Below are 20,862 nucleotides of genomic sequence, written 5' to 3' on the forward strand. Positions count from 1 at the left end.
AGGAAATGAGATTGGTCAAACAAGACCTACCCGCAACAAACCCGTGCTGGCTGTCCCTTAGAATGTTAGCCTGGGCCAGTCCCTCAAGGACAGAGAGGCAATCCAATGTCCACTCAAGTTCATCAGCAGGGTGGAAAAGTATCTATGCATCCATCCCTTAAGGACCCCATTTTCAATGTGATCAGAGCAGAAAGTGAGAGAAGCAGAGTAGGAAGAAAACTGTCTTACTCCCCTTCTTTCAACACCCAGTCCTGGGCAGGATCTCAAATAAAAAAATTAGTTCTATAGACACCTTGCCAGGGTCATTTGACCCCAGTACTCTTTCTTGCCATGGCAGGGAGTTGGACTTGATGATCTGCTCAGGTCCCTTCTGACCCTACCAACTATGAAACTATGACACACCTGTCTGCGGAGCACAGAAGGGGCCTAGAATAGGTGATAGACAGTGCAGACAGGACAGCTCCAGTAGAACTGCTACTGGAAACCGTGCAAGTGCTGCAAGGCCCAACCACCAGCAAAGCACCACAGCGACTGCAGTCCCTGACATCGGGAGTCGGCAACTAATGGCCTGCAGAACCAGTGGATCTGACCTGCAGATGCATGGCTTTGGCTATGGGTACTCTACTCATGCTGCTGTATAGACAAGGAGTGGCCAGGTCCTACTACCCACCTGCCAGAGCATGTCTGACTTGAGGGAAGTCACTCTGACCCACATCCAGAAAAGGTTGCCTACATCACCTACACAGTTCCTTAATTTTGTATAGATCTAAGATTAGGGGGCTTGAGCACTTGACACCTCCACAAGAAAGCAGGAAAACCTAGCCCCCCGCCTTTCCCAACTGCTCCAGAAAAAAAATTGAGAAAATCCTATAAAGGGAGCCCTGCAATTCTCCTCCTCCCCACCTCAGTCTTACACTGGTGCTTCTATCACTTACAGCAAATCTGGCAAAGCCCTGAACAAAGATGCAATAGATATGAAGAGAAGGGACATTTCTGCAGGTATATCTACAGAATCTCCCCAAGTGACAAACCATACTTGAGAAAAGTGGTCAACACAGCTATATTAAACTGGAGATGCATCTTCCAGTACCCCTAGCTGACAGCCCTGTTGGCAAAATGTTGTAGTTTAGACCAGACTTTAGATATGATAGCTCTGCAGAACTAACTTAATTTACACTGGTTCTTCTAGGGTATAGACAGGAACACAGGACAGTAGGGCTGGAAGGATCCTCACAAGGTCATTTATTTTAGCCCCCTGTGCAACGCAGGATGGACCCTGACTAGGCCATCCCATGTCATGGGAGACCATGTTAAAAGCCTTGCTTAAGTCAAGTTGTATCACAGCTGCTCTCCCCCTAACCACAGCACCTGTCACCTTATCACAGAATGAAATCAGGTTGGTCAGGCAGGCAGAATTGCTCTTGGTGAATCCATGCTGGCTGCTCCTGTTCTGATCACCCCATTCTCCTCTGGGTGCTTCACAATAGATTCTTTGTGGACCCGCTCCAGGTACAGAAGTCAGGCTAATAGTATATTATTCTCTAGATCCTCCTTCTTCCCTTCCTTAAAGATGGGCTTGATATTTGCATCATCCAGGGCCTCATCCAACTCCTACAAGTTCTCTTAAGAGGACAGCTGCTAGTGGGTCTTAAATTACAACAGCCAATTCCTTCAGCACTGTACAGTGCATTCATTCGTGCCATACCAACTTGAAAGCATCTACCTTCTTCAAGCAAACCCTATACTTGTTCTTCTGCTACCCTAGGCTTTGTCCCCTTTCCCATCTTTGTTGACAACTAAGCTTTGCTCTCATCTGGTAGCTGTCCTTTATTTGTGAACACTGATGTAAAAAAGGCATTAAATACTTCAGCTGTCCCTGCATCATGCACAACTACATTGCTTTCTGCATTTTGTAAAGGACCCGTAGTTCCTTTAGCCTCTTACTTTTGACATACTTGTAGAATTCCTTTTTACTGCCTTTTAAATCTGTAACAATTGTACTGACTGACCATGCAATCAACTGTGCTGATAGGTCAAACGGTTATAACCTGCTGCAAGACCATTTCAGGCTGGACTTAAGGAAGAACTTCTTTGCTGTCTGAGCCCCCAAGGTCTAGAATGGCCTGCCACCGGAGGTGGTTCAAGCACCTACTTTGAATGCCTTCAAGAGAAACCTGGATGTTTATGACCCCAGCTGACTTCCTGCCCCTGGGGCAGGGGGCTGGACTCGATGATCTTCCGAGGTCCCTTCCAGCCCTAACGTCTATGAAATCTATGAAATATCAAAGGATATTATAACCCATTATGATGCAGAATCTGTATGATTCTGTAGTGATACAAGGGTAGCAAAAGTGCTCCACTTAACCCTTTCTTCATCAACCCTCAAACTTATGCTGAATTAGCTCACTTGCATCTCTAAAAGATCATGCAAAAATAACCATTAGTGTAATAGCTATTAAAAGCTCCTAAACAGTGGTTCTGTCTGCCCCACTCTACAGCACCTAAAATGAACACTTGTCCATACCCTAACTCAGCATGAAATTTAACACTACAAAATAATTAACTGATCCTGGGAACTTCCATGGCATTTCAACTGATTCATGCCAGATTTAAAGTTAGTTTTATTCACTAAATTATTCCTCCATATTACTCAACCAATTTCAGTGGAAATATGTTAGAAATGAATCTGCTTTCCAAACGATTCATTTTCACTTTTTTTATTCGTAGGAATTTACACCCATGTACTAAAGTCCCCACAGTACTAAAAGAAAAATCTTCAGAGTAGAAGTAGCTCTTTAGGACTCCTAACACAATTGCCAGAATTAGGGGATTTTTATTTCCAAGGAAGTTCAGCACCTCCTATGTATGTACCTGAGTAAAGCAAGTAAGCTGTACGACTATAGCAGTTCTACCACACAACAAATATTTGCTAATTTTGGACTTATCAATCCTTTGGATTTACAAAGTGTTCATTCAGTACACTATACTCAATGAAAAGAAAAATTACAGAAAGTTCTGTTCTTGTAATATTAAACCAAAATTAAATACATTTCTTAGAAATGATAGTAATAGACTGATCTCCTTTCTGCACTGTGCAATTCTGCTAAGATTTTTCCAACTAAATGGGACAGATTCTCTCAATGAGAGAGCCCACCTAGTACACTCTAGTAGCAGTTATATCTTCCTTTACACCTTTCTCCAAAAGTCAGTCAGCCTCCCTAAAAGCTCCTGGTCCAAGCTGGAACTTCACTACCTCCTCCAATATTTCTCTCCATACAAACCTTCCCCCTTCCAGTCACCTTAGCTGGAGACCCATATGGCTTCTACAGGAATCCTGACATCTGCTACTTCCAGCCCAGATGACTTTCCTCCCAGCTAGGACTCACATTTAGAGATGCAAATTTCAGGCCACAGGGCAGCAAAGGCTTGGCCTGCCTCAGTACAGTTACTAAGTTGTATGATTTCCAAACCAGCTGCGGAAGTCAATTGTAGACTGCAAACCAAGAAAAATAAAGCTTAGCTAAAATACTGTAGAGTAGTAATTGGAAATGCCATAAACAGATTTAGATTGTTTTGGAGCAAGGGTGCTCAACCCCTGGCCTCCAGTGCCATGGTAAGTCCTGTGGGCCGTTGCCCTGCATGCTAGCTCAGCCACATAGAGCAGCACTGGGCCCCAATCCCAGCACGAGACCCCAGCATGGGGCCGCAGTCCAGGCATGTGAGGTTGGGTGGGGTCAGCACAGTCTGGTAACACCATGAAGGATGGAGCAAGAGCAGGGGCAGTGCTGGGCCTGTTCCTGGAGGATGGGGCAGGGGCAGTGTGGGGCCCCAGAGCCTGATTCCAGCATGTGGGACCTGGCAGAGGCAATGTGGGGCCCCAGAGTCTGATCTCACCACACAGAACCAGGTGGAGACAGTGTAGAATCCTGAACCTGGTGCATGGGGGCTGTGCAGTGTCCTGATCCTGGTACACATGGACCAGCCAAAGCATGGTCTGGCCCAACCCACAGCCTGGCCCTGTGCCACTCATCTAGCCCACAGGTTCAAAAGGTTGAGCACTATGGCACTTGTGAGTTTAGTTTCTTTTAATGAATGACTGATGGCACATCAAGAGTGGGAATCCTCAGTCAAGTATAATCTCCTATTCCAGCCCGCTTTTCCTTCAGTATAGGGGTGTAGAAACACAGGGCTGGAAGGGACCTCTGGAAATTATCTAACCCAACCCCTTGCTCAAGGCAGGATCATCTGTGACCTAAATATTCCAAGTCAAGTGATGGTCTAACCTGGTCTTAAAAATTTCATGATTCAACAAAATTGTATACGGACAGAGCTTCCAGAACCTCTCTGGGTAGCCTGTTCCCATGCAACCACCCTCAGAATGAGAACATTTTCCCTAATATTCAACCCAAATTTCCAATGCTGGAATTCAAAACTATTGTTCCTAGTTCTGGCTTCTGTGAAGAAAGAAAATCATCTATGTCCAACCATCCTATCATCAGCCTTCAGGTATTTGAAGACATTGGGAAACCCCATCTCAGTCTTCTCTTCTCCAGACTATATGTTAGGGCATGCTGAAAGAACTGGGAGTATTTAGTTTTTCCAAGACCTCTAACCATTTTTGTCATTCTTCTGGACTCAAATTTGTCTGCATCTCCCTCAAAGTGCCAGGTCCAAAACTGGATGCAATTCTCCAAGTGAGGCCTCACTAGTGCCAAAAAGAGCAGGAGGATTTTGTCTTGCAAGTGATGTGCCTATCAATACAACCCAGTATGCTATCACACTCTTTTGCAACAAGAGCATACTGTTGGCTTATATTCAGCTTGTGGTCCACTGGAAACCAGAGATCCTTTTCTGCAGTACCACAGCCAAGCAAGTCACTCTCAGGTCTACATCTCCGCATGTGATTGTTCTGACCCCAGCTCAGGACTTTGCTCTTACTGAATTTCATTTGAGTGATTTCAAATTACTTATCTGGCTTATCAATGTAATTCTGAATTGTAACCCAACCCTCCAAGGGCCTAAAACTCCACCCAAGTTGGTATTATTTACAATTTTGCTAAGTGGGCACTGAATCCTATCCTCTCAATTAGTGGTTCTCAATCTTTTTGCATAGCAGACCACAAGGGCAGTGCTTGGTTCATCTGTGGACTGGATCCAGCTGGGGGGGTCCCAATCCAGTGCCTGAGGTGGGCTTGGTGGGATCCACACTGGGGGGGGGGTGGTATAGAGGGCAACCTAGCCCCAGCAGAGCAGAGGGAATTTGACCTAGTTCCACAGGGACAGAATTCCTTGTGGGGCAGGGAAAAACAGTGAGTAGGGCCAACCCCCAGAAGACAGCCTGCAGAGGGAAGGGTGCACTATTTGGCTCCAACCCACCATGAGGCCTAGGGTTTAAGAATTTGGCAACAAGGGGAAGGTGGCTATATTAAATTGCCAATGCTCCCCCACCAAATTTCCTGACCCATGGGAAACCGTAGGAGTTAGATGCTACAGCTCTGCAGGCTGCATTTGGCCATGGGTTAGAGGTTGAGCACTCTTGATCTATACCACTGGTATAGATATTAAAACACTAGTGGGCTGAGGACAGACTCCTCAGGAACTCTACTTGCTCCCTCCTCCCCATTGGGCATCGTAACTACTTGTGACACAGGATGATCTAGTTAATTGTAGATCTGCCTTTCAATACTTTCATTGAAGGAGAATACGATAGGAGACTGTGGTAAGAGTTAGTTGTTTTTTTGTGGGGCAAGAATCAAGGTATAAGTTAAAGTTACCACTCCCCACCTCATCCACAGAACCTGCAGTCTTGTCATGGAAAGGAAAAATAGTGAGTTTGACAGTCTGAACACAGAAGGCAAAAATATCTGCCACAACAGTACAAGACAGGAGTTCAGTTAAGATCTCCATGGATAGCACTTGATGTTCCACAAGGCTTATATAATCTTGCAGGGTTTTTGATCAGTAGAAGTGCCTAGCACAAGTGACTACAGGAATAGGAACAAGATACCAATTAAGAAGAGACTGAGACCAAATGTAGGTTTCTTTGATAGCCGTTGAATAACTTGAACCAGTATGCATTGCCTATCCCAAGGGCAGGTCTGGTTCACTTTTATATAAGAGAGTTATACATATACTGTGCTTTAGTTGTTCAGATGTAAGTTCCCAAATAAGACTGAAGGAGACTATAGTACACCTAAGGGAAACAGTAGTCAGAGTACCTGCAAGTTTGCATTTATAATACTTCTAATTTATATACATCTCTGCTTTGTAAGCCAGGTTATGATTTGTTTCACTAAGACAACTGTGAAGTACTTCTTGTACCCAGAATATACAAGGCCTACCATAATCCTACTTACTCCCTCCCCTGTTCCTAGTAGAATGTCATTAGAAGTATCAGTATTAATAATTTTCCTCTTTTTTTTTTTTTTTTTCCTGGTGACTACACACCCAAAACACTGAAGAAAAAATAGTGTGGATGGGTTACTGAAAGATAATGGACTTACAAGAACAGAAATTTATTATTCTCTTCTATTATTTTAAAGCTTCAGCATCCCTAGTTTTTTCCAAATACATTTCAGCCAGTTCCTCTAAAACAGGATCAGCCAAGCAGTTATCATCCTCAGACAGGTTTCAGCAGTTTCTGGAAGCAAGTCAGATTTTTTACAAACAGCAACAATCAGAAAGGAAAAACAGTTAAAAAAGGAATTAGAACTAGATCAGCAACAAGAAAAAGTATTTTAAATCAACTGAATTTTATTCTCGTTTAAAACCACCTTGGCCTTTACTATGCACCCAACTGGCAGGAGTCTGCCAATTGAAACTGATTTTTCCTCAGTGTGGGTTAAACTGCAGAACTCTGCATCCTTCACAGGTCTTCTCCATCTGATCTCCAGACAGCTTTTCCCTTGGATCATTTAATCAGGTGCTCATGTTACCTTAACCTTTGATAAACTTGAATTTAAATTTACTTTACGTGAGTGGCAGCCAAGAATGAGAGAAATGTAACATCCAAGCATCTTTTAAAGGTACTGGTCCTCACCACAACCCTGCATGGGATAGGAAAATTGATTAAGTTACTAAGTGGTAACTGGGTAATTTAAGGCACAGAAGCACTGAAGGCTTATCTACAGAGTCTTCACACTTCAATGCAGTGGAAGTCTCAGGCCAATAAGCATCACCTGTAAGACATGGTTTTAAGCACTAAAAACAAAATTACTGTACTATATGGATGACTACATGTACTATACTGTATTTTACCATGAGCAACTACACCAAGAACTAAGTGTTTAAGTTTTTTTACTTTGATTCAAATAAGCAACACAGAACATGGGAAGTATTCTACATTCCCCACTAGCATTTTGGTTTTAGAGAGTATATAATGCATTCTTTCCAATGCCAAAATATACAATGCTTTAAAAAGCCTTTTCTTGATCACCTTTAATTAGGCTTTCATACTCACATATGGTATATGAAGGAGAACTTAAACAGATATTCTGGGTTGCCTTTACCACTGAACTAAAAAGACATTCCAGTCAAATCCAAATCTTCCTTGCCTTTTGTGCGACAGGCAAGTTAAGAGCATCTAAAGGCTCTCAGATTTTGAGGATTCAGTATATTCAGTTAGCATTTTATTTTATTGCATCATGAAAGTTTACCAACACCCCCCCCACAAAAACCAAACACCCCCCACAAAAACCAAAACACAAACCAAACTCCCTTCACATCTCTATGAGGGGCTAGCACATGTTAAAATAAATAAATAAAACAAACCCCCCAAAAAATTAAAAAAAAAAAAAAAAATCACAGTAATCAAATCATTGTTAGTTCATAGACTTTTCAAAGTAGTTGTTCACATAATGACTTGGTAAAATAAATGTAGTTGCTTTCTTTTAACAACCCTAACTTGCCCCCTGCCCTCCTAACCACCTACCCACTTTATTTCAATGCCAGAACAGGTGTTTTCATATACATACTGTTATCAGTTACCAAATCATTTTTATTCCCACCTCTTGGTGTTTCTGTAGGAATCTGTATATGAACCCAGCACTTGCATTTACTTGCAACTAGTCAGAGCATCCCTAAATATTGGTACTACAGCAAGAATCCTTACCTCATTAATGTTCCCTCTCCTGGCACTACCAGGAGATGGAGGTATTCTGGAAATTGGTATAAGCAAATTCTGTCTAAAGGTTCTAGTTCCAGATGGAAAAGGAAAACCCCATAAAAACTAAGTGTTGAAACTAGATAATCAAGTTACATATCCTCTAAAAAAGTAGCTTCAGCTGCATGTGTAATCCAGTTTTTTTTTTTTTTTTTTTTGCAATAATTGAAATACTTCTCTTTTCTAAGTACAGGCAGCCCATGCAAGACTTTGTACAAGTGACAAGAACTTGGTTTCACCATGCTATTTTTATTTATGCTGTGTTCTTACTTTTGCCTTAAAAGTAAGAACTTGTACACTAGGGATAAATCATCACATAAAAAACAAACACACACCACACATATGATCACTTTCTAATACCTCTTCCACACTTCTGTCTCTGGGAAGACACTTCTATAGAGGATTCCCATCTTCTCTTGTCCCTACAACACTATCCATCATCTCCATTTCTACAACAGATGAAAGTATTATATCTAGTGTTTTTTATAGCAGACTTGCATTGCCTCCTCGCAGACATATTTTTAGAACATCCATAGTAAAATGAAGACTCCCACTATGCAAGAATATAAAAATTAGAGAGCATCTTGCTTGCCATGGTTCTCTCTTACTCCACATTCCATCTAGAGACTTTAAAAACCAAAACCCTTCCTAGTTTGGGGGGTACCTGGTCATTACAAAAAGACATTTATTACATTTAACTGGAGTTGCAAATAACTAAAAAGTCCCAAATATCTATGAGGGCACCACTGTGACTTATAATTGCAAACTCAAGGAGTTGAACAAGAGATCAATTATCTTACTATATTTTCTCCCCCCCCCCAGGATTTTTTCCTTGCAAGTCCCTGTATTCATAACCTGTTATCTAAGCACAGACACACAGCAAGAAACAAATGTCTCAGACATCACTGCCTAAGTTCTTGAAAGAAAAATTTACACATTTCACCTTATGTCTATTACACAGGCAAAAGCCGTGACTGCAGCAAAAGCAGGCACATCTGTGCAGTACTGTTAACAAGTGAAGATGAAGGGGCACAAACCCTGGCACAGTAGGCAGATTATATACCTTTGCCCTCGGCATGCTGGTTCAGCCTGTGCTGAAATCTATGCCACTAGACCTTCAGTGTCTTTGTTAACAGTGTGAGCAAGATTAACAGTAGCATGGCTGCACCTACTGGTGCTGTAATCACACCTTCAGTTCCCATGATTCTTCATCTACACTGCAGGAGCAAGATTTCAATCAACTCCTGTTACTGTAACAGTGTAAAGAAAGGCAAGGTAATCAAATCAAAAAATTTCAGCTGGAACTGCAGAATTGGATCAGATGGTGACTGGTGGGGGGCACATGCCCACCCTGAGATTGGCCCCCACCCCCAACTCAGCACCACTCAGGACAGGCTAGTGTTTTGTTTTTGTTTTTTTGCTTGCTTTGCAGGCTGGTGGAGTGCTGGGGGGGACACTAAGCTGCAGCACAGAAGTATAGGAGTGGATATGGGGCTTCTGGCCCCCCCCCATTGGCTCACCCACAAGTTGTGCCTCCCCAGACTTAGGAGGCACCCCACCAGAAACCCAGTGTATGAGGGTGATGCTATCTTAAACCAGCAGAAAGCCCTTAGACTTATTTCCAGCCCAGTTAGATGGGTATGTCTGCAGGGTAGGCCAAAAGTACATTTTCTGCATTTGTGCATTTTTACTCTGAAAGTTTCTCTCCAGGTTAACCTAGTATATTTTGTTCTTTGTACCTTAAGAGCTTATTGAGATGCTTCCTCCATTTACTAGCATCTTGATAGGAAAAATCTTTGAAGGCTTCCAGTTGTAAGCATCCTTAACCCCCACTAAAATCTATTTTTTCTAATATGGTAGCATCAGCCAGAGGCATTAAGCCACACAGACATAGAAGTGTGAACTCTTCTTTCTCCTCCCAAGGAGGCAGGCAGCTCCTCAAGACATTCAGGTGAACAAAAGCAAGTAATCAAGGGGTTCTCAGTAACCTCTTTGAGAGGATTATTTAGGGCTTCCATACTGAAGTCATTATTTTTGGAATGACAGCTGGATGCAGTCAGATTTACACCAGGCCTGCACAGAGCTGTCACACTAGAATGCCTAGGGAGGACTGCAGTATAGAAGCTCAAAATAGGATTGTTTTCTTAAGCTCATGCAACAAGACTTAAGAAAAACTGTGTGTCCAAAGTCAAATCAGCCAAATCAATTCTAAATCTATGAGCTATTCAAGACCTATACGCTGCTCTATCAGCAAACATCCTCTACCCCCTGCCCCCCTCCCCCAAGGGCTTCAGATGCTTCCGAGTTCTTTGGCAGGGTTCCTACATGCAGGGCCAAGCCTGTAGACTTGGGGTTTGGATGCCCCTGAGTTTTGCTTGTCCTCATCTGTACAGCTGCAAGAGCAACCATAGGAGGAGTCTCATTTCCATAAAGTTGGTGTGTACCTGGAAGCTGGCCAGTGGGAAGCTAACCAGGAGGCTCTCATAGGGAGTCCTGTCTGCAAGCAGACAAGGGTGCAACCCTCCACTAAGTGCCATTTTAGTTTTACTACCTCAGCCAGGGCACTTCCCCTGCCACCACTGTGGTCAAGCTTTTTTCCCCACATCAACAGATCTATCTGTATACATTTCACCTCCACCCCCAGCTACATTAAGCTTTAAGAGGCTGAACCTAAAGCAGACTCCCACAACGGAAGTGAGGTACACAGCAGCATTGCAAGCCTCCTGTCAGCAGCAGTGAGCAGAGGGGTTTAACTCGGTGTCTTGCACAGAGGTAGGCTGCTTCACTTCCAGCAGTCAAACTCTCTCACCCACGAGGCACAAAACCCAGGAATGGGGCAGTCACCCCTCCGCTTCCCTCCTCAACCACTGCCTGCCCATCTTCTCCACACGGGCCAAATGATGCCAGGGGTGAGCTAGGAGTACACAAGCAGTACATCGTGCCTCCCATCGGGCAGGGGACAGGGCCGCAGGATCTCAGGGCAGAGAAGGGCAGAGAAATCTCACGCCTCGGGCAACCCCTCACCCCAAACTGCGGGGGGGGAGAGAAACAAGAAGAGGCGAGGGAAGAAAGCCGGAGGCGGAGCACCACTGCCACGTATCGCCTCGCCCCGCCCCGCCCCGCAGGCCCCGCACTGCTGTCCCGGAGCACGGCCCCGGCAGCGCTGCTCTCCTACTACCCCGCGGGGCACGAAGCGCTGCGCACAGCGCGGTCCGGCGCCTCCTGCCCCGGGGAGCGGGGGCTGTGCGGAGACCGCCCCCCAGCCAGCCACAAGCGGATCCCCCGAAGCGCTCCTACCACCCCGCCCAGCGACGGGAGCGAGTCCGCAGGCGGCCGCCACTCACCTAGAACAAGGCGAAGACGGAGACAAAACCGAGTCAGGCTGGGGCCGCGCTCCCTGGCTGCTACGCGCTGCTGCTCCAACCCCTGCGCCCGGTGCAGAGGAGAGAGGACGGCCCAGTGGGGGCTTTATAAGGGCCGAGGCCCTCCCGGCCCTGCCCCCGCCCGGCCTGGCCCCGCCCCGCCGCGGTACGTGAGCTCAGTCACACAGCGGCGCCCCGACTAGTGCGCATGTGCGGCTCTGGCTCTCTCCTGCACCTGGGCAAGTGAGCGCGGCGGGGACGTGGCCAGTGGACGAGAGCGGGGGGGCCGGGCAGCGCCGGAGCCAGGTAGGCCGCGGCCCGCTGCGGTGGCGCCCGCCCCCTGGTGGCCTTAGCCCCCAGCCCCGCGGCTGAAGGAGCAGGAGAGGGAAGGCAGAGAGGGTTTTTCTTTTTTAATGTCCTGTCTCGGGACAGAGCAGGCCCGAGTCTATCAACTGAGCAGAGCTCGTTTGTTTTGGTGTGTGACACTGCCACGGGCAAGTGCCCTCCGTTTTTTTGTTTGTTTGTTTTGTTTTTCAAATTTGGGGTTCCAGGTCAAATTAGCCAAATCAGTTACGAAACCTGTCATCAACTGAGCAGACCTCAGTGTTCAAATCCATGTGGTACTACTGCTGGCAAGTATCCTCCCTCCTACGTGCATTAGCCTGGGGTTTCAGCTACTTCCAAAGCTGTGGCAGGTATCTTATGCGCAGGCGCAAGCTAGGAGGTTTTGAGGTTCGCATGCTCTGGGTGTTACATGCCCTTAACCAATGGGCCAAAGAAGGAAGCTGGGGGAGATTCCCTATCTCCATGAAGTAGGCATGTAGCTGAGATCACTGGTAGCAGGCCCTGCAGTGCAAGGACAGGTCTCCACCCCTTTCTGCATGTAGAGGCCATGTCCAGATGAGCATGGCTGTGCAGTATGTTGTGCCACAGACCTGTCTGTAGCACCACATATTTGGGAGTTTCCTGCATTGCTACCTTGTAGCGTGGGAGGTTTTTTTTTTGACCATTGGAGATGCAGGGGTCAAAAAATCCTGCGCAAAAAAAAAAAAGAAGGTCAGAACATACGGGGACAGTATGCACTGCCTGAAGCCACAGCCATGCTGGCCAAGCCAGACTCCAAGCTGGAGGAGCAATGCAGCTGCAGTTTCCCTGACTCATAACTGTGCTGGCCCTAGCCTCCTTTGCCCCACCAGGGATAACTTGCCATACACCAGAGGGCATGTGGCACAGGTGTTTAGGGACAAGGTGTCCCACTGCTAGTGGTTTCCCAGGAATCAAATGTCTATGCTCATCTGGACTTGGCCTCAGAGGTCAGGAAGGGGAATCTTCCCTTTAGTCACAGCAGAAAAGCACCTGGACTGATCCCATGGTATCTCCCCTGACCCTCCTTTATGTTTAGTGCTGCTTATCTGAATAAGACATATGCTAATGCCCATTGAACAGAGGCCCCTCTGTGCTTTTCTCCAAGTCATGGTGAGCCGCTACATTGGGTGCATTTTGACTTTCTCTTCTCTCCCACAGCTGAGCCATACTTTTCTTTTCCTTTATCAATGATTCCTGTTTCTTCAGCCTTAAATGTCTGAGCAAACATCACCAAATGAGGCCCCAAACAGTTCACTCAGAGTCCCCCATCACATATGATTACTGTGGCCCCACACTCAATGAGGTGAAATGGGACAAGGTTGCCCTTTATATGCCTCAGCTGCACATAGATTTTTGGAGCATTCTAGGAACTATTACAAGAGCACCCAGTTCCAGTCATAAGTGGGGGCTAATTAGCACATGGCTCCTTTGTGGGCAGTATCTGGAACACCCCCCAATGCCAAGCTGTGGGGACACCAGGGTTTTAAACATTGTTGACTCTGGTGGGGCCCATTTTAAGGGACTGTAGGGTAAATCAAGAGTTCTTTAGCTTTGGATTACTGTAGCTGAGGGTAAAGTCCTGTCCATTGTGCTGTCTGCTAATGTCTCTTTGTGAGAGGATTTTGGCTACACAGTATTTGGGGATGGGAAATTTCTCTCAGGTGTTTACTTTAGCTGGCTTCTTTAGTGTTTTTGCTAGGGGCAAATGAGGCTAGGGGCATCTGAACTCCAAGGCCTTGCTCCTTCAGTCTTCTAGTTAGGGACAAGTGAGGGTAGGGGGCATCTGAACTCCAAGGCCTTGGAGCTTACATATAGGATGTTTGCCATGGATTTGGGACTAGCTGAAAAGTCTGAGATAGGACACTTGCTGGTGGTAGACTTGATAGAATTTGGAGCTAATCTGGTCCAAGACATAAATAAAAGAAAGGTGCTAAAGCGCTATGTAAAAGTGTGTTTCTGGAGTACTAAAATTTGCATTTTCCAAAAAGGTAAAATGCATCAATTCTGGATGAACTAAGTCTATGGGTACTATGTGTAAATTACTACAGCTATGTTTATTTCAGGGACACTTTTCAAATTTTCTCCTCACTTCCATGTGCTTGGAGAAAGCAGGGTCTGACAGGTAAGGAGAGGGGAAAAGCTCTGGAGGGAGAAGAAGTTGAGGGAAGGCAGAGGGCAAGGGGGGGGTATCTGATATATTCTCCTTGTTGTAGCAGGAGGAGGAGGAAAATTTAAAGGCAAAACCTCCAATAATTAGATTTTATATTTGGAAAATTAAGAAATTTAAGTTTCCTATATATAGAATCTAATTATGGAGGGCTTATTGTTTAGTCAAGAAAATGCGGTAGTATATGGACAAGATTTTTACTTCCCCTCAAAGGAAACAAACAGAGCTAATTTCAAAACTTGCTGGCAGTAACTTACAACTGTCACCCTGTGCCAAAATGATCCAGTTACCTCAAATTTAGATTCTGTATCCTATTATCAGTTTTTTTGAGGCTGTGCAGTAGGCCAGATCTAGTTATTTGTCTTGATCAGCAGTTTCCTTCTAGAACAGCAGTTAACTTGGTTCTTGTTTGCAAGCCGTGTTCTCAAGTTTTTAGCAGGCAGAGGAAGAAAACTTCAAGTACATTAAAACCTGATCAAATCCAACTTTCCAAATACTCCGTTTTCAGGTAACATCAAAACAAAAAACCCCCCCAAAACTCCCACAACAAACACCCCCCCATAATTCCAGCAGTTGGTGAAATCTAGGAGGCCTATTCAACTCGAGAATTCCTCATCTATCAAATAAGGAAGGTGTTTACATATTGAAGAGATGAGCATTTTAAAAGCATATCAGATATTTCTTGCATCTGCCTATTCATACCGACTCATCCAATGAAACTGTAGTGTACATGGCAAAAACCTGCTCCTGCCTCTGGCTTAGAAGGGGCCTAATAGGTCATTGAGTCCTGTTTCCTCCATTCACAAAGTCCCACGGCTCCAGTCCTTCATACATAGGGAAATTTGCAACTTTTACAGAAACTGTGAAACAGGCAGTTTCCATGATCACTGCCAAAACAGGTTCCTCTAATTTTCTGTGGAATTGCTGATGGGAGGGGAACTTATTAAAATTAAATTCTGGCTCCCCAGTGGGACCAGCCTCTCAGCCCACCGGGGGGTGGGGTGGGGTGAGGAAACCACTGGCATGAAGGGAAGCAGCCAAGATGATACCCCCCTCCTCCTCCCTGCCACAAACTGGCTGAGAGTGCTGCCTTTTGTGCCCCCCATCAGCAGCAAGGGTGCTGCATGAAGGGCAGTCCTCTTCATGAATCAGTGGTGAGGGGTGGGGCCACATGAAAGGCAGCCCTCTGAGGCAATCAGCAGTGAGGGGCAGGGCTTCTGGGGTCTCTCAGCCAATCAGCAGCGGAGAGAAGGAAGCTTTCCATGAAAAGACCATGAACATGATGCTGTGCGCTGCAAGTAGCCTGCTATTTTTATTTTACCTCCATGTACTTTCTTCCCTGTGCACACATACTGCAACCACAAAATGTAGTATGAATACAAAACTAAAAACATGCTACAGGCAGAATCAGAGAGAGTGAGAACTGTTATGTCCTGCCACTGCCATGGCTGAGAAATTATAAAGCCTAGGAAGCACATTCTGTTGCTTCAAGTAGCCCTGTACAAGTCAGTTAGACTACTTGTAAGAGTGAAGAGAAGCATCTGTGTAGGTATGCCAGAATCAGGCATTTGCCTTCAGCCTTGCTTATTACTAAATGACTGGAATTCCTGCTTTCTGAGAGATTTATTCCAGCTGCTTATGACCTCTTAATTCACTCTTCATACTCATTTTTCTTGTGTCAGAACAGGGTATTCTCTATGTAAAGGCTACATCTTTGTGACTGACTTCCTTTGGTGACCTCCCAAAGCTCAGATTTAGCAAACTTCAGGAAGCAACATGAGACTTGTTTGTCTGAGGAGCCTTTATTTAGCTTATGGTATTGCCAGTGGCACAGGCTATGTGAACACATATAAATACTCTATTCACTTATTAATACAATGTACATAGCTGAGAGGTTCACAAAGAGTAAAGCACTTACGTGCATAAATGATAGCCAGCATTTATGGCCTTTAAATTTATAAGTTGTGTCATAAGAATGGCTGTATAAATTAGAAAGTTATCTACCCTGTATATCTGGTGCATTTTTTCAGACTGCACAGTATTGCAAGTTTCCTGTTTAAGGGCAAAGGGGTAATTTTTGTTTGTATTTTTTTTCTCATTGCTACAGCACCCCTTTAGGCACCCTCCTCAAAGCTAAAAGCCCACCCAGGTATGAAGGGAGGGCCACAAATCCAGGGATACAACAGGTTACTTGAGGCAACAGAGAACAGTAAAAGGTCACAGACTCAGAAGGGTCAGCTGTTCGTTGTAAAAGCAGGGTGGATGTTTTCTTGAGAGATTATATTTCAATCCTTTATCTTGTTAAAGGAAGATTTGTCAATCAGTCTAGAGGATTAATATGATCGGGCTTGCTCTTTTACAGGAAGCATACAAGTAAGAGTCAGACATAATTAACTTCTAAGTAATTGTGCATTACATAGAAAACAAGTATGCTGTTTTTATCTATGCATCTCATTTGTTATTTTTATGGACTGTGCTCTCAAATTAAATGTCTAGAATCCTTCATTACACTGGCTTAATTAATGATAAAATAAATGAAGGTCTGTCATTATCCTTTTTATATAACATTTGTTTCTGCACTTGTAAAGACGCACTTCATGTTGAATGCAGGCATTTAACTCTTGACCCAGAAGGGAAGAAGAATCTGTTTACTCAAACAATTATAAATGAATGAAAGAGATGCATCTTTAATCATGCTGTGACATTTCATTTGATAAACTTAGCTTTCTAATCATAGTAGTGTATTTATAAATTCAGATATAGGTTTGAGTGCTTGACATCTGTACTGCTCTGTTAACCTCATCTGTACTGCTTTTTTATCTTTTTTGAGGCCTCCAGAGAGGTTTACTATTTAGTTTCCTTATTTTTCAGAAGAATTAGGACATTGAAAAATATCTACTGCTATGTTCTATAATGATTGTTAGCATTATTTAACATCCTTTATTTGGCAAAATATAATAAATTGATTCTCTGATATAATGAACTATTAATGCTCATAAAGTGAAGAATTCATTATGACAGAGTCCCACTAACCAAGGAGTTAAGAAAAAAAGAGCAGCTGTATAGCTAGCCATCTAACACAGACTCCACAGTGAGGAGGTTTCTGAAGCAGTCTTTGTGGAGTTATTTCCCAGAGCTTCCAGAGGGGGGGAAACAGGGAAAGGGATTCTGGAAAACAGAACAGATTAACAAAAAACCTGACCTCTGTTTACTGGAGGAGCTGCATTTCCATTAAAACATGCTCTGGGTCAACGTGTGGCTTTTATGAAGTACTTCCTGCTGCTGGAGATTGCATACATTTCTCTCTCTAGTCTAATATACTCCATACAGAAGGAATGCTTTTTCATTGGATAAGATCCAACTACTTAAGCAGTTTAATACAGAGTTGGGATTTACAAAGCAAGTTTATTTGCACCTAAGTCCTGAGACCAGGAATTTAACACTATATCTGCTGAGTTTTTAATAACCAAATATAAACTGTGCCATTTATAGGTTCTCGGAATTAAGGGGTTATAAATACCCTCCTCATCCAACTAGTGTATTTTATTGTGATAAATACAAATTGTTGCCCGTGCAGTTACGTTCTAAACTCTGAACTACCCATTCTAGAGTAAAGTACAGAGTTGTCTGCAGACTCCTGAGATCTGCACTGAAATTGTATCTGCATTGCAGATTTTCACAGTCTAACCAAAAATATACTGTTTCAAAAATTCTACAAGAAATTGCATATGAGGTTCACAAGGTTTCATAGAATCATAAAATCATAGAAAACTAGGGTTTGAAGGGACCTCATGAGGTCATCTAGTCCAACATCTTGCTCAAAGCAGGGCCATCCCCAACTATATCATCCCAGCTAAGATTTTGTGTAGCCAGGTCTTAAAAGCCTCCAGGGATGGAGATTACACAACCTATCTGGGTATCCTGTTCCAGTGCTTTATTACCCTCCTCATGAGAAAGCTTTTCCTGATATCTAACCTAAACTTCCCTTGCTGCAATTTGAGACCATTGCTCCTTCTTCTGTCACCTGCCAACACTGAGAACAATCTAGCTTCAGCCTCTTTGGAACCCAACTTCAGGGAGATGAAGGCTGCTATTGAATCTCCTCTCAGTCTTCTCTTCTGCAGACTAAATAAGCCCGGTTCTGGGGTTCCCTCAACCTCTCTTCCTAAGTCATGTGCCCCAGCCCCCTAACTGTTTTCATTGCCTTGCACTAGACTCTCTCCAACTTGTCCACATCTTTTCTGTAGTGGGGGACTTAAAACTGAACACAGTACTCTGGATGTGGCCTTACTAGTGGAGAATAGAGGGGCATAATCACTTCCCTTGATTTGCTGGCAACATTCCTACCAATGCAGCCCAGTATACTGTTAGCCTTCTTTCCAACAAGGGCACGTTACTGGCTCATATTCAGCTTACAGTCCACTGTAAACCCCAAGTCCTCTTCTGCAGAGCTGCTGCTTATCCAGTTGGTCCCCACCCAGCCTGTACTGATGCATGGGATTGTTCCATCCTAAGTGCAGGACTTCACACTTGTCCTTATTGAATCATGAGATTTCTTTTGGTCAAATCCTCTAGTACTGCAATGGGCAAAATATGACAAATGGGCCGGATGTGGCTGTGACAAGAGTAGCCTCTAGGCCTGGTACTAGTATGGCCCTGCCCTTGTCTCTGGGCAACCTGCCCACCTTGTTCATCTGCTACGCCTTGTTAATAAATGATTGTGATGTTAAGTAGGTGGGAGGCTGCCCTTTGTGCGCCCCAATGACTGTGGGCAATAAGTACACACTGCTGCCACGCCTACACGTGTCCCAGGCCTCACTGATGTTTCCTCCAGCTAGGTAGTACTAGGACCTGACCTCTGGTATCTCATGTGGGACTCTCACTCCCCACTGAAGCTCCAGGTCCCAGTGCCCTTGCAGATGTTTTCTCCAGCGGTTTGCACTGGGTTCTTCCTTTAGACAAACAAACATACACAACACACACTGGGCCCCTGGCCGCACATACTGGGCTCCCAGCCCTTGGTTCCCCCTCACTGGGGCTCCTCTGGGGTCTTCCACCCCGTGGAGCTCAGATGGCCGCAGCTGTGCCTGGCCCCCTCTTAGGGCCTCTGCAACCTCAGGTCTTACCGGGAGCCTGGGTGCTGCTCCAGGTCCCTCTTTGAGAGCCTGGAGGGCACTCACCAAGGACATATCCCCGGCTAGGGACATGAACCACCTCACACAGCGACGTCTACTCTGCAGACCGGGAGTTCCTGCTGCACTGGGCTCAGCTCTACCTCCACGTCAGGTGAAGCGAATTGGGGCCAATTGGCAGCATGGGCTATATCCAGAGGCCGTGGGCGGACCCAGAAGGGAGTCAAAGGAGCAAGGCCAAGTAGCCGAAGAAGGAGAAGCATGGGTAAGCCTCTGGGCTGAGGCCGAGGAGGCGGTGGCACCCTCACCGCAAGAGTGAAGTGGAGGGTGGAAGAGGTCGGGCACTGGAGGGAATCCGGGGATAGCCCCTAGGAGTGGCGGAGGTGGTGGACCTGCCTGAACCACCCACCGCAGCGGGATTTTTCTCTATTGTTTTTTTTTCTTTCGCCTTCTGTGGACACTCCCCAGCTGGTTGGAGAGTCCAGACTGAGGACAGGCACCTGCCCAAGGAAAGGGGAGCAGGAGCTCAAGCCCTAGAAGCCTTCATAGCTGAAGCCAGGCCGGCAAAATCCCAAGCCGCGAAGACTGCATCCGCCCTAACTGATGACGACCGAGGGAATCCCCTGCCACGGTAGCTGCACTCGCCAGTAATCAGGTTCCTTGCAGCACGGTTTGAAGGTCATGGGGAAGAGGCCCGGATGAGAAGAGCGGATCATAGAAGACTCTGGGATAATGACCCCAGGCAATAGAACACCAGATCTGGAAGACCCCTGAGGCTGAGGAGGCCAAAGGTCAAGGACTCTTTTTGTTTCTTTCAAAAAAAATAAATAAAAGGAGGGGGAATCAGAAAGTTGGCTTCAAGCTGGTCCTTTCTTTACTCCGAGTTCGGCCCGGGGATGCGGGGCAGTCCCTTTGATTGAGTTGGCAGGAGACAGGCAGCCACCACCTTCCTTTTTCAGATCTCTTATATCATCAAAGTCGTGGCAGGAGGGAAAAGAAGGGGCGTCAAATCCCCTCCAGCTCAGCCATAGGGGCCCAGCTGCTTTAAGGGGCCAGTGAATGTCAGCAGGACGTCGAGGTGTACACCCTTACACGGTGACAGCCCGACACCCTCCACCAACTTGGGCCCTGCCTCAGGACTCCCATGAACCTGGGCTACCCCTGTGTAGATCAAACCCACCAGGGATCTGGGGGTTGGGGTCTTCAGGTGCCCCTCATCTCCTTTCACCAAGGGGGTAACTGGCTTGGCATTTCTGGGGAGCTGCTCCGCCACAGGTATCTCCACCAGGCCACCCTTCTCCAGCAAGGTACACTTTCAGGTCATGGAGCTTTTAATTGGTCTCCTGATTTGATTCAGATTTGGAGATTCGGTCCCCAGATTGGGTTGAATCTCCTCTGAATCGAATCAGCTACCGAAGGTTCACACAACCCTACTACATGGTCCCCAACTTGTCCTTTTGCCACTGTTGGCTGCTCACATCCTCCTCAAAATGTGCTGCCAGGTACAGTAGTCTGGGAGCTGATCTTAGTTTCATAGTTTCTAGGGTCAGAAGGGACCTGAGCAGATCATCTAGTCTGACCCCCTGCCACGGCAGGAAAGAATACTGGGGTCAAACGACCCCAGCAAGATGTGCATCTAACCTCCTCTTAAACACCCCCAGGGTAGGAGCCTGC

At 45.5% G+C, this 20,862-nt stretch overlaps 2 protein-coding genes across 5 annotated transcripts in view; one reads left to right on the forward strand and one right to left on the reverse strand.

The window, feature by feature from the left end:
* P4HA1 (prolyl 4-hydroxylase subunit alpha 1) overlaps positions 1–11,605 on the reverse strand; it is a 54,171-nt gene extending 42,566 nt beyond the window's left edge. For all 3 annotated transcript variants that reach the window (XM_019538574.1, XM_019538573.1, XM_019538572.1), the window contains exon 1: positions 11,506–11,605. The gene's annotated coding sequence lies outside the window, so the exon portion shown is untranslated. The remainder of the gene's footprint in view (positions 1–11,505) is intronic.
* A 131-nt stretch (positions 11,606–11,736) lies between these two features.
* The window catches only part of NUDT13 (nudix hydrolase 13), a 23,992-nt gene continuing 14,866 nt past the window's right edge, over positions 11,737–20,862 (forward strand). Inside the window, exon 1 of one of the 2 annotated variants that reach the window (XM_019538576.1) lies at positions 11,737–11,829. The gene's annotated coding sequence lies outside the window, so the exon portion shown is untranslated. The remainder of the gene's footprint in view (positions 11,830–20,862) is intronic. The other variant, XM_019538575.1, reaches the window with a different exon arrangement.

This window comes from Crocodylus porosus, unplaced genomic scaffold (assembly GCF_001723895.1).
Source record: "Crocodylus porosus isolate Cpor-Errol unplaced genomic scaffold, CroPor_comp1, whole genome shotgun sequence".
In the NCBI taxonomy this organism is placed as follows: Eukaryota; Metazoa; Chordata; order Crocodylia; family Crocodylidae; genus Crocodylus; species Crocodylus porosus.